Below are 14623 nucleotides of genomic sequence, written 5' to 3'. Positions count from 1 at the left end.
GTCTGTTTTTTCTCCACTTGACCCAGTGGCCTTAGCAGTGGGTTTGACATCCGAGAGATAGCACTCTCGGGCCATCCTCTGATCTCCCCTTAGGGAGCCGACTGTTCCATTGTCCCTTTCAAACTTAAGCAGCATAAGTGACGGGATTATAACAGCCTTGGCACTATTCAGGGTTGGGCGACCCAGAATCATGTTGTAGGCAGAGAGTTCCTCTACAACTAGGAATCGGACTACCATGTGTCGTCCTTCCCTTTTTTCGCCCAGGCGGACGGGTAGATCAACTCGTCCCAGTGGGTGGACGACTCCTCCTCCAAACCCTATTAAAGGGTGGGAGGCCGGATGTATGCAGTCCGTCTGATATTTCAGTTTTGACAGACATTTGCTGCTGATGAGATCTGAAGAGCTCCCAGTATCTATGAGGATTCGACCAACTCTCTGGTTGGCCACTTTACATTCAATAACGAGAGGGTCGTCATGCGGCCCCCTTATTCCTCCTAGATCCTCTTCAGTGATGACAATCTCAGGAAATGTATATTTGGACGGTCGTTCTTGGTGAACGGAATTTACATCTAACCGCCTTATATTAACTTTGTTGCCCCTAATAGTGGGGCCGCCTCCTGAGAAGCCGCCTGCAATGGTGTAGACGACTGCATCATCTGTATCGGAACTGTCGGCCTGTTGATTCTTTTTGGCCGACTGCTTTTTTGAGGAAGTATTCCCCGTAGATTTCTTGACATAAGTGTCAAGATCACCTTGATCAGCCAAGCGGTCTAGGTACCGCATGAGACTAATGCAGTCGTTGGTGTGATGACCAATGTCATCATGATAAGCACAGATTTTGTCTTGGTTCCGGTTGCTCGCAGAACCCTTCATGGGGAGCGGTTTCTCAATTGAGAGCCGTCCCTTTATTTCTTTTAGGATAAACTGGTTATCCTTGTTAAACACATACTTTGGGGAGTATGGTTTGAATTCCTTTTTCTTCTTGGCCGGCTGTTTAGAGGAATCAGCCGCCCAGACCCCTTTTCTTTTTTCATCTTTGTTGGACGACTGTTTCTGTCGTCCTTCTCTATTGTCGAACCTCTTCCCGTCCGACTGTTTCATTGTACACAGATCAGTCGCCTGTATATAGGCTTCTGCTTCAATCAAGGCCTCTTGAAGAGTCGCCACCCTTTTTCGAACTAAATCAAATTTGAAGGTAGACCCGTCTTTGAGACCTCTAAAAAAGTCAGTATAAGCTACCTCATCCGGTAACCCTTGAATCTGTATTCTCATCAGGTTGAACCGCCTGATGTAGGAACGAAGCCCCTCCTTTTCACCCTGCTGAATTGTTCCCAAATCAAGGGTCGTTTTCTTCGCAGGGATGTTCATTGCAAAGTTGGAGGCAAATAAGTAAGCAAGCGTCCTGAAACTGTTTACACAACCAGTCGGCAGGTTGCCGAACCATTGCTGTGCAATTCCCTTGAGAGTTGCTGGGAAACACTTGCACCAAGTGGGATCATCCAACCCTTGAAGGTACATCAGGTTGGTGAATGCCATCAGATGGTCTTCCGGGTTAGTAGTGCCATCATAGGCGCCTACTAAAACATTTTTTACTTTGGCCGGCTGAGCGGCTTCAGTAATTTCCTTGGAGAAGGCCGACGGCTGTTCACCAAGTCTAAGCAGCCGTAGCTGCCAGTCCATAGGTTGGACGTTTTTTGCTGCAGGTCCACCAAATGGAGGTGGCTGCATAAAATATTGTTGTTGCGGCACAAATGGCAAATTTGGTACCGCCTGCGCACTATGAAAGCCAGACTGACGGGAGGTGCCGCCTGACTGACTCTCATGGTACGACTGAGTTGGCCTCATCGAGGCATTTCGCAAACTGTCCTGAAAATTTGAAGTAGAAGCCGACTCTGATAATCGGTCACTCTTCTTCTGCTCTAGCAGGTGCCGAGCATCTGTGAACGTTTGCCTTGACCCGTCCGCCTGAATATGACGAACCGGTTTCCTATTTCCCGTAGGATAACGGAGTTTTGTGAAATCAAGAGCAGACGGCTCCCGCTTCTTAGATTTAGGATGGGGAGTCGCCTCTCGCCCTTGAACTGGCTTCCTCTTCAGTGAAGTGGAAGGTTTTTTGGCCGCCTGCTCTTTGACTGAAGCAGGCGGTTTTTTGTTGATCAACTCTTGGATCTCTCCCTTGAATCCCCTCATGAAGGTCATGAGTTCGTTCCTTGTGATCGGAGCAGACCCATCAGTCGGCTGTTGCCGAGCAAGCGGTGCGCCTGCTGGCTCGCTTCCTGTTTGAAGATACTCCCGTTCCCTTATTTCAGTATGACGGGTACGGCGGGCCCTTAGGGTCCCGTCTGGAGCTGTATGAGTTTCAACTTCAAATTCACTTTCGGTATCATGGTCCGACTGAACTTGAGGGTCGTCTAGGGGACGCCTCTCTTCTGGGGTCGGTACAGACTTGGATGCCATCTCTGAAGTACTCTCCCCACAGACGGCGCCAAATGTTTTGGGGTTTTCTGATGTCCTGCGGGAGAGTTACAATTCCGAGACTGGAACCGGACGCCTGTACCTGCAAAATAACGGAGACTCCTGAGAGCTCCGCCTCCAACGGTCAAGTTAGTACCTGATTAAGGAGTAATTAATACAGAAATTAAAGTAATAAGGTCTCTCTAGGTGAGAGTATTTAATGTAGGTAATCTGCTTTGCTAGCGAGATCAGCCGGTTATTAGTGTGTTCCGTAAATTATTCGGTCCCTTGATTAATGAGGATTAATCGAGTATTTATAGCCTTGGGAAGCGTGCAACTCTCTAGGTTTAAGGTAAACCTAGGGCCGATCGGGCTTCTAGACTGAAATGGGCCTTGATGGCCGGTTGTCCCATTTGGCATGGGTGGACACGTGGCGTGTCTTAAGTGGTCCGTGGAGGACGCGTGGCGGAACCTGGTTGGTCCACTTGTCAAACGGCGCTTGGTGGATAAAAATCCCCTAATCACCAAGTGCCGCTGTCTCGTGGCTTGTCTGCGAAACCGGCTTTATTTATTAGTGACTAGTACGTGCCCCGGGCGTTGCCCCGGATACCCATTTTAGAAAGTGTATTTATTTATAGGCATGTTTTGCATGTTAGATACAAAAAGAGAGTAGGAACACTACCTATTACTTTTTTCACGTTTGTTATTATTTTCTGTTTTTGTAAGTTGCACTATATTCACTTGGTCTATTATGACCAATGTTTGTGAAGTATACATAAGAAAAGAAAAATGTAATTAAGATATTGTTTATCAAAGTTCTATGTCGACATATGTGCTAAATTTCAACGGGACGCTAAAAAAATAGATGGAGTATAATTTTGTGAAAAGAAGAGAGCGTCGGTAAAAAAATAATAAAATAAATAAAAACTTAAAAGTAATTATTTTTGTAAAACAATAAAATCAACATATTATATTATTGGCCTAATTGGATCATTTGTAATATATGGCTGGTAAATGGGCTATGGAAGCTTTGTAAGAAAAAGAAAATATTTTTTTTTTGTTTTTGTGTTAAAAGAATGTTATCAAATGAAATGAAATCAAAGTAGAGTACTTCTTTCATTTTTCTTGTTCAGTCATTGGTCTGATGGTTTCAGCCTCTATCTTTCATTTATTTTTCTTACCTTCTTGTATATGATATATCTTTCATCAACCTCTTTTGTTCTTAAGTCCAATTCCCATAAACTGATGATTGTTCCTCTTTGGGTCTAATACTTCCTGTTTTGGGGATTTTTACCCCCGTCGTGTGGACCAACCAGAGACTGACACGTGTCAGCCAAGGGAGAGCTCAAAGTGGACCTATCAAGGCTCGACACGTGGCAGACAAATATTAAAAAAAGGTTTGGCAGCCTTCAAGGCCCAAATCCTAAGGCAACCCATTAGTCTTGGGTTTCCGTAACCTAGGACGGGCATAATCCCAAAACCCTATAAAAGGGAGATGTTTCCCCTTGGAAACACACATTGAATAACATACACACATTCAATACACAACAAATTACGAGAGTAAATACTCGGATATTGAGGTTGTCTGAAACAACCGAATGATCACTCCTCTCCTAAGAGGAGCCTGATCCCCCTTTACATTCCGCACTTTTTACATCCGAACACGTTCTAACATGATCGTCGGAGGCAGAGCTCCCACCCCCCGGAGTCTCCGTTGTTTTGCTGTTACAGGCGTCCAGAGGCCAGTCTTGGTGTTGTAACTCTCCCGCTGGACACATAAAAAACCTCGAAACATTTGGCGCCGTATGTGGGGAGAGTACTACTAAGATGGCTTCACAGTAGTCTGTATCTTTTAGGACAACCTAATAAGGCCAACGGTCGCAAGCTAAGGTTGACGACCGCATGCTAAGGCCAATAACCGCATGATATTTAAAATCGTCTACTCCAACATGAGTAGACATAAACTAAGTCTTAAAACTTAGCAGCTCAGCTTTGTTCCTTTTAGGACAACCTAATGATGCCGACGGCAGCATGATATTTAAAATCGTCTACTCCAACATTAGTAGACATAAGCTAAGTCTTAAAACTTAGCAGCTCAGTGTTGTTCCTTTTAGGACAGCCTAATAAGGCCAATGCTCGCATGCTGAGGCCAATAGTCGCATGATATTTAATATCGTCTACTCCAACATGAGTAGACATAAGCTAAGTCTTAAAATTTAGCAGCTCAGCGTTGTTCCTTTTAGGACAACCTAATAAGGCCAACGACCGCATGCTAAGGCTAATGGCCGCATGATATTTAAAATCGTCTACTCCAACATGAGTAGACATAGGCTAAGTCTTAAAACTTAGCATCTCAACGTTGTTCCTTTTAAGACAACCTAATGAGGCCGATGGCCGCATGCTGAGGCCGATGGCTGCATGTTGAGGCCAATGGCCGCATGATATTTAAAATCGTCTACTCCAACATGAGTAGACATAAGCTAAGTCTTAAAACTTAGCAGTCAGCGTTGTTCCTTTTAGCACGAATGGTGTAACGACTGCCCCGCTGTCTCCGACATGGACCCGGTGAAATTGAATGGGACAACCTAATTAGGCCGACGGCCGCATACTGAGGCCGACGGCCGCATACTGAGGCCAACGGCCGCATGCTAAGGCTGATAGCCAGATGTAGAGGGTTAGAAGATTCAGGGGCACCCCTGACCTTTACTTTCGAATGCAAACGGTAAACATTCCGTCCACCCGACCGCATGTGACACTTGTCACAGATGGGCAAATGTTTGGGGATTTTTAACCCCGTCACGTGGACCAACCATAGACTGACACGTGCCAGCCAAAGGAGAGTCCAAAGTGGACCTATCAGGGCTCGACACGTGACAACTTATATAAAAAAGGGTTTGGCAGCCTTTAAGGCCCAAATCCTAAGGCAGCCCATTAGTCCTAGGTTTTCGTAACCTAGGACGGGCATGAATCCCAAAACCCTATACAAGGAAGATGTTTCCCCTTGGAAACACACATTGAATAACATACACACATTCAATACACAACAAATTACGAGAGTAAATACTCGGATATTGAGGCTGTTTGAGATAGTCAGATGATCACTCCTCTCCTAAGAGAAGCTTGATCCCCCTTTACATTCCGCACTTTTTACATCCGTACACGTTCTAATTTGATCATCGGAGGCGGAGCTCCCAACCCCCAGAGTCCTCGCTGTTTTGCAGGTACAAGCGTCTAGAGGCCAGTTTTGGTGTTGTAACTCTCCTAAGAGGAGCTTGATCCCCCTTTACATTCCGCACTTTTTACATATGAACACGTTCTAACTTGATCATCAGAGTCCTTGCTGTTTTGCAGGTACAGGTGTCTAGAGGCCAGTTTTGGTGTTGTAACTCTCCCGTAGGACACATAAAAAACCCCGAAACACTTCCCACATTATAGTGATCCTTACTTTCAAAATCCAACAATCTTGTTTGTCGTTATTGATTTCTAAATCCTTGATCAAATTATAGTTTACTTGTTCATGTGATGTTCAATGCCTGTGAATGGTTAAGCATGATTTTGTAAATAAAAATTGAGAAATTTGAGTTAACATAAAAAAGCAAACGGAAACTAATTGTAATATTAAATTTAGTAGTACCCTTAACCGTTTATTGCTTCCATTCTACTTAAAATAAGCTAAAAATAATAATAATATGATTAGCATACACAAAAAAAAGAAAAGAAATTGAAACGCTTTTAAGTGAAAAAACTGTAAAGTTCTAAGACCTTGCTAACATTGATCTGAATTCATTTCAAGATTATCTTGTATTGTCAGTTCCTGTTGTTTTCTAATTTTAATAGTTTTTTACTTCTTTAATTTCATTAACAAAATAAAAAACATATACAAAAATATTACTACCGAATATGAAGAATACCTTATTCAAAAGCTTTTAATGGTAAATCAATGGTAGACAAAAAAAATAAAATTATACATGGCCATATTTACAATTATAATTACGTGGTTATTCATATAGGAGTAAAATTCTATTGTTAATTTGGATATTCAATTCAAATTAATTATAATATGTGGTGTGTTGCTATAAATAAAATTCTATTGTCAATAAAAAGATAATTTTTTTTCAAAAGAATTATAAATTATTTTATGCATACTTTTTTTTTTTATCCTAAACAAATCTATCCAATTTAATATAAAGTGGCATATAATCTAATCACAATAATATCTATTTGTCACTTACGTGGCTCGACACTTGGCGAAAAACTGGAATGCCAAGTGCCGCTGTCTCGTGGCCTGGCTGCGAGACCGACTTTATAAGTGATGTGATGTGATTGAAAGGAATGGTGTTCTTCGAACAAGTGTATTATTCGGATAGAGGGTTCGGAAGTAATTAGGAAAGCTAATTATTCTGTGAGGTTAAGTGATCAGAATGCCTAGCTGGAAGCCGCTTCCGATCAGTAATATTAATGTATAATTAATAACAACTTGCTCCTGACTGAACCCTTCAGGTCACACCCAATCGTGTAATCGAACCAAGGCGACAATTAATCCGGAGGATTAAATAAGTCGATAGAGATTTTACGAACTAAGACGTCGGATTCCGAGCTTAGAGCTTCGAACGTCGAATCGATTCAACGATTTGAGAAGACGAGAAAATAAGTCAAATGACAAGTCAACGCGCAAAGACCTAGCATCGCATTGGCCTAGCCAAGCGAGGGTTAGGCGCGCTAGGCTAGCAAGGCTGCTAGCCATGTGCTTGCCTTGGTCGCAAGCCCAACAGCCATGCATGTGTGCTGGTTGGATGAGCTTACCGAGCATGCTAGCTAGCAGCGCCAGCCCGCAAGCACACAACAAGTGTTCCAGGTTAGCACGCCGTTGCGTGCGGCAAGACTGCTAGCCTAGCACGCTTGCGTGCGCTGATAAGCAGTGAGGCCAGCCCGTAATGGCGCAAGCACCAGCAGCGAGCTAAGCTTACGAGGCAGGCCCAACCGAAGGCCATGCCTGCCAGTGCGGCACGCCTTAAGGCCCAAGGCTAGGGGCATGCCGTGCACATGGGGTTGTTGGGGCTTGCTTACTCTCCAATGGGAGGGTTTGTGGTCCTTACCTAACCCCTCCCTTGGATTGACACTTGTCATTTGCTTATTGTTCATGGTATTTAATTTAATTTAGAATTAAATTAAAAGCTCATTTTTCTCATTTCACCAACTCTCCTACATGGAAAGTTGATGGAAACTCATGAAAGCTTTTCCCTACAAATACCCACCTTGGGTAATGGGAAAACTCTGGTGAACTCTAAGGAATCTCCCAAAGTGAGAGAAAGCCTTAGTTCGTAAACTCTAAGTAATTTTAGTCTAGCCCCGTCTAAGGTACGGGGTAGGGGTCAGTTCGGTAGTCGAGGGTGACACGTTGGAGGTCTTGCATTTGGGGGCTTGAAGTTTTCCAAGTCTGAGCTCGAGTTGCGAGCGAAGTACGCGTCAAGGATGGGCTTCTCTCTCTCTATCTCTTCTCTTTATGTGTTTGTGTTTTCTTTATTTGCATGCTATTTTGTTATGTTGTAATGATTATGCATGCGATCCAATTTATCGGGTTTTGTTTCCGTCGGTGTCAGACATTGCAAAATCTAATAGTGATATGGTATGATATGGACATATAATCCTTTTTTATAATGCAAGATATTTAGACATACAATATCATATAATAGTGTATTTTTTGTAGTTTTGTTTGTAAATAGATATCTATGTTCGTTATTAATTTATTATTGACTTGAAATTATTGTTATTGAACTTAAATTATTTTTACTGAATTAAAATTATTTTTATTGATTAAAATTTATTTTTACTGATTCTCTATTTTTTTTAACTAAATTAAATATATTATAAATCGATCTTGTTTTAAAGAACTTTTGAAAGGAATTTTATGATGGAAATAAAACTGAGTTATACGATATTTATTAAAAGTTATGATTAATTTTGTATATATGAAATATTAGAAGTGTAGTGATAATAAAACTCTATATAATATTTTTATTTTAAAAAAAATCTATCCAAGAATCGCTTACTTAGCAACATATATATGTGTCACAATAATACATATTTGTCGCCTACGTGGTGCGGCACTTGGCGAAAAAATGAAATGCCAAGTGTTGCTGTCTCGTGGCTTGGCTGCGAGACCGACTTTATTTATTGATAATATGATATGATATGCTATTATGTCGAAATTGATATAAACCTATGTTATATGAACTTGTTCAAAATAAGCTGAAATTGTGTTAAAAGAAAAAAGAAGACCCGATATATGTCATTCAAAGAGTTTTCTTTACCATTGTGATGTGTTTGATAGCATACCATATCATAATGTTTTGACCAATAAGTAATCGTGATTATTATGTTTTTTTGTAGAGATTTTGGTCATAAGTAAAAGGATTGTTTAAACATTGGGATTTGGGAATATATAAAGGCATTTTGGAATCGTGTGAAGTGGATTGATTCAAAAACTTTTGGTAATGAACATTTTTATTAAGGTTGTGTGGGTACTCTAAAGATCTTGAGGACTCTATGATTCTCATTATTGTGCTGTTTGCAGGATTGCAGTTGTGTAAATTCCGTATTAGTATCTTCCTATCAATTACAAAAGCGGGTTAATCATTTAATGAATATACATGTGTGCATTATAGTCTCTGTAAAGTGTTCATTAACGACACTTTAAAAAAGCTTTCACATAAAGATCAAATTTTAAATGTTAAGTCTAACGCAAGGGGGTCCACATAGCCTAAGATTGTATTGTTGTTCTCAACAGCATCAGCATATGGGAGGTTAATATTATTCTAAGGACATAGCAAACTCGTTCTATTTTAGAGCATTTACATTGGTGGAGTGCTCACAATTTCTCTCTTTAATTTTAATTTTTTCACATTATATTCCACTAACTTGAATTACCTATTTATTTTTTTCATAATGGCGAGTTAGCTCACTAGAATCTAAAATTTGTTTTATGTTAATTTTGGGCAAAAAAATTTAATGAAAATGCACAAATTAGTCACTTGTCATCTTCTTGTTTATCACTACGCTCGTGTGCCGAGACGGTCAGTGACTTGGAAGAGGGAGGAGCCTCACCCCATGAGTCACCTTTCACAATGGCGAGCTAACTCAAAATAGGAGAAAGAGTATTGTGGGGAGGATATCGAGGCTTCCGGGGTGTTTAATATGAGGGATATGAATAAGGAGGATAAAAAAGTGGGATAATTTTTGAGGATTAGTAAGTGGGATTAGGATAAAAAAGAGGTTGTCCTTTTTTTTTTTTTTTTTATTTTTATTTTTAAGTACTATTTATATACATCACGATTAATTTGATAAAAAATGTTGTTTGAATTGGTCTTGGTGTTGTGATGGAAGTGTGAGTTTTAGAATTCGTTCCTAATTTCAGAATCTGTTCTTGCAGAATTTCATATGACGATGAATAGATGTTTAAGTTTAGTAATAAAGCCAGGCATCAAAGTTGAATCATGGTCAATCGACGAATATTCTAGTGATGACCAGAGGTCAGTCGATGATTTCTTCACCATCCACTTAGCGTATTACGGCCACGTCAAACTTGCTTGTTACTGGGACATTAAAGTTGAAGAGAGAAAGCTCTGATTGGCAATTTGATGTCATGGGTTGGCTCGCTCATCTTAATGTTAATGTCAATGCTTGGGATGCTATCATTGATGTTGTGGTCGAAAGTTGTGAGAGTTTGATCACTGAAGTTCGTGAATCTGGTCGCACGTCTCTTGTTTTTGAACTTATGGTTGACCAATATGCAGAGGAAGAGGACTACGAGTCCATGCATCCTTATAATCTTGATACCGAACAGGATTACGAACCCATGTATTGTGATACTAATCGCATAAAATCTACTCTACAGGATGGTGGAGTCAAGTTTGCTAACAGCGGCCAGTCTAACAACGTCGTGCATAAGTAAATTATATCTTACGAATACTTTACACAGAATAGTTAAAGTAACTTATGTGAATGGTGTAAAAAATTAAACACGTTTAAATAAATGGAGGAAGTAATAATTAAACGTGTGTTTTGCCGTTATTAGCAATCAACCGTATAGCATAGATGTTTTTTTAAAAAATTAAAGAAGATGATGATAATAATAATTTAATTTGACGAGGCTCTTCGATCTTCCTTGGAGTGTATCGTTAATACGTACTAATGTTTGTATTCTCTCTTATTATTGAATTGCTACAATTTGACAAATTTGGATTATGTCGTAGTAAATTATAACTTGTAGGCTTGTAGCTACTGTTGACACTTTCGAACTCGATGTGGTATTTGCTTCCATCAAATTGAAGAATTGTTAATCTGACTTGGCAATTGAACTAGCAGCTAGCATTGCAGCACTGTCAAGGGTGGCGAATAAGCCGGAGGATAAAATAAATTATAAAAGCTGCGCTTATGCAATGGCTTTGGGCTGCACTTGGCTAGTTATTCCTTCTGATATGTAGTTTTTTATTTGCTTTAGCCATTTTCTTATAATTCAGACTGTACTTTCCTGATTCTAGTTGCACAAGTATACTCTTGTTGTTAAAGTAATATATTTAAGGAAATTTTGATTTTTACCACCTTCAAATAACCACTTAATTGAATTTACCACCTCCAAAAAAAAAAGATTTACTTTACCACCAACAAAATTTCCAAAAAAATCGATTTTACCACCAACTAACGGATTCCGTCCACGAATCCGTTAGTAGGGCCCACCTTTTTGACGTTTCTTCTTCATCTTCCCCGATCTTCCGTGTAAACCAACCAGCAACGAAATCAACTACCTCGGTTGGTCGGAATTTCGTGTGTGACTAAGGAGGGGCCGGAATTTGGTGTGTGGGTTAGGGAGGTGGTCGGAATTAGGTGGTGGTTAGGGTTTTAGGAGTGCGAAATTTGGTGGTGGCTAGGGTTTTTAGAGTGGTCGGAATTAGAAGGGGATTTATGGGTGGTCGGGATTTGGTGGCTGCCAAAAACTAAGAAGCCAAATCACCAACAACAAGGATACAAATCGATTATCATCAACATTTCTACAAACCAAAGCAATTAATCCATTACAATACCCACAAATCGAAACCTCAAAACCAGAAAAAGAATTGGGTAAATCAAACCTTGTCAATCGTTTTTAGCATCAAGCTCAGAACCCCACTTCAATGGAGTCGATTCCAGGTGACTTCCATGGTTGAGGATAAGAAGACGACGGTCAGAGGAGAGAGAATGAGCAAGATGAAGTCTGATTAAATGGGTGCTGTTGATTGATTAAGGAATGGCAAGCCTTGGAAACGCATTTGAAGCGAAGTAGTGATTTAGTGGGTAATCGAAAAGAATGGAGGTGATTAACTCCATTGGAAGAGACGCCATTGTTGTGGCTGTCGAGAAAACAGAGCCAAAAAATAAATAAAAATTGGTGGAAAGGTGGTTGTGGCTGTGCGGTGCGGTGGTGGGGCTGGTCGTAGCGGTTAGGTGGTGGGGGCTGGTCGTAGCGGTTAGGTGGTGGGGGCTGGTCGTGGCCGGTCGGCGGTGGGGTCCTGACGGTGGCAGCAACACCGGTTGATTAATGGGGATTTTTTTAATTTTTTTTTAAAACTTACCCAATAATATGGCGACACGTGTGCAAGGTAGGCCCCACTAACGGATTTATGGACGGAATCCGTTAGTTGGAGGTGATTGGTGGTAAAACTGATGTTTTATTTTTTTATGAGGTGGTAAAGTAAATCTTTTTTTTTAGAGGTGGTAAATTCAATAAAGTCGTTATTTGAAGGTGGTAAAAATCAAAATTTCCTATATTAAATTTTGTGTAATTTAATATGATTACATGAAGAATTATATGGTTTGTTTTAAGTCTGGACTAATAATTAAGTCAAGTCATGAAATTTGGCCGGAAATATTTTTAAAGTCTGAACTAATAATTATATGTTATACCCAAATATTTTAAAAAGTATTCTAGGTCTAAAGATTTGAGTAACAAGGATGAAGGATAAGAAATCATCGAAATATTGTTTATCGTGTAAAAATGTATAATGTATGCAAGCTTGAATGTAGGAGCGGATTCAAAATTGCAAAAATGATGAATCCTATACTACTGCATGCTAATTTCCTTAAGGAGAACTATCAGTACATATTTATTAAATATGTGTGATTAACACACTTATTATATTTTAAAGTTCCTAATGACTATTATTCCATAACTAGGTTAAAATCCCGTGCAATTTGACAATAATATTACAAAATATAAAGTATATAAAAGAGGTTCAGAAATATTTCATTTGGGTATACATGGAATATGATTGTTAAACTGGAAAGAAAATATTGGTACACATAATTTACTAAAAGATTTTGCAAAAAAAAAAAAAAAAAAAAAAAAAAATCCTTAAGCACTAGGAGGGATGCAGCACAAGCGGAGCATGCTTGGTTGTAAATGCTCTTGACTAAAGGAATCGAATCGTTTTCGAGTAAAGAACTTTGAATACTCAAAGAACCTTGTTGATGATTGATTTATAAGATAATTTCCTACTTCATTCTTGCAATCAATGCCAGCAGGCAATGGAGGTAATGGTGGGGATAATAATGGCAATGACCTCTTCCATTCGAGGAACGTGTGGTGGTGGTGATGAGGTGGCTTACGGTGAGGGAGAAGGCCAGGTGTGGGTGTGGATGATTATCTTGGGCAAAGGATCCTCCTAAGAAAATAAGAAAAGAGCTAGTAAAGCAATGAATATAACTGCTGTCGTCATTGTTTTTTTTAGGGTTTTGGTTTTGTTTTCTTAATAAAGGGTATGATGTATGAAGGTTGACTTGTGTAATTTTTAAGTTGAGGTATAAGGCCAATAAAGGGGGTTTATATAGTTTTTTGAAGAGTTATAAATTAACTTGGACTCTCTAAAAATTGATAATATATTAAGAGATAAATTTTTTAAGAGTTGGTGTTTGATTCAACCTCTAACTCTTTATTATACAGGCGTTTTATTATAAGTAATGGTAATATCTAGATTATAGTTGTTTGTTATTTTGTGTACCAAACAAGAATTTCTATCAAATATTACTATGAATTAAGATATTAGCTTTAGAGATATATTAGTATAATTAGACTAGAATATTCTTTTTTTATCATAAAAAAAAAATCAGAGTTCTTATTGTGTCCTTGCATGGACTTCTAATTATCATCAAATGTTGGTTCAACAAAACATGACTTTTTTTTTACAAGAAAAAAAGGGATTTTAATTATTAAAATATTGTTTTGTTTGTATTTTTTAAAACAAATGTTTTTTATATTTGTGTGATAATTTTTTTTTTTTATTTTTTTTCACATTTAAAAGGTAAAAGATTTGTATAATTTTTTTTTTTTTCATAATCTCAAAAGATCTTATTCACCAATTTTGTTTATGTATGTGGCAAATGAATTATTTAATTTTATATTATTTAATTGACTATAACTAAAATTTATAATCCTACATAACGCGTTAAGAAATTTGTATCCAAGGTGGCTCTAAAACTCGGGAAAAAACTCATATACTCTTGACTGCTAATTTATGCAATCGATCACAGTAGTAGTTTATTTCTATATTTGATTTTAATATATATATATATATATATATATATATATATATATATATATATATATATATATATATATATATATATATATATATATATATATATTGGTTCAAACAATTACATTGTAAAATTTTTGGTCTAGTTAGAAAGTACGGAGTAATTTTGTACATCATATGATCGATTTAATTTTTATTTTTTTTGCTGTAGTATTTAGCTGAATCAATTTTTTTTATTAATTTTTTTTAATGAGAAGCTCCATGATAGAGAATTTTTTGAACAACTTGAATATTTAATTTTATGGCAATGTTTTCTAACCAGACACCGCAAAGCTATATGGAAATATAACAATAAGAATTAATAAACTTACGTAAATAAACTTTATTAATGATGATATCCAAACTATACTGCTAACCAGTACATATTTAAATATGTGATTACCACATTATTTCATTCTAAAGTTCCTAATGATGCATTATAAAAAAATACTCCGTACTAATAAAACTACTGTAACACTATTAAGTACTAAAAATAATTTCTTAAGCACTAGGCGTGGGTGCAGCCCCACCGGAGCATGCTTGGTTGTAAATACTCTGGACTA

The sequence above is a fragment of the Chenopodium quinoa genome, unplaced genomic scaffold (assembly GCF_001683475.1).
Source record: "Chenopodium quinoa cultivar QQ74 unplaced genomic scaffold, ASM168347v1, whole genome shotgun sequence".
NCBI classification, from domain to species: Eukaryota; Viridiplantae; Streptophyta; class Magnoliopsida; order Caryophyllales; family Amaranthaceae; genus Chenopodium; species Chenopodium quinoa.
The sequence above is the reverse complement of the archived record's forward strand: the minus strand, read 5'-3'. Positions refer to the sequence as shown.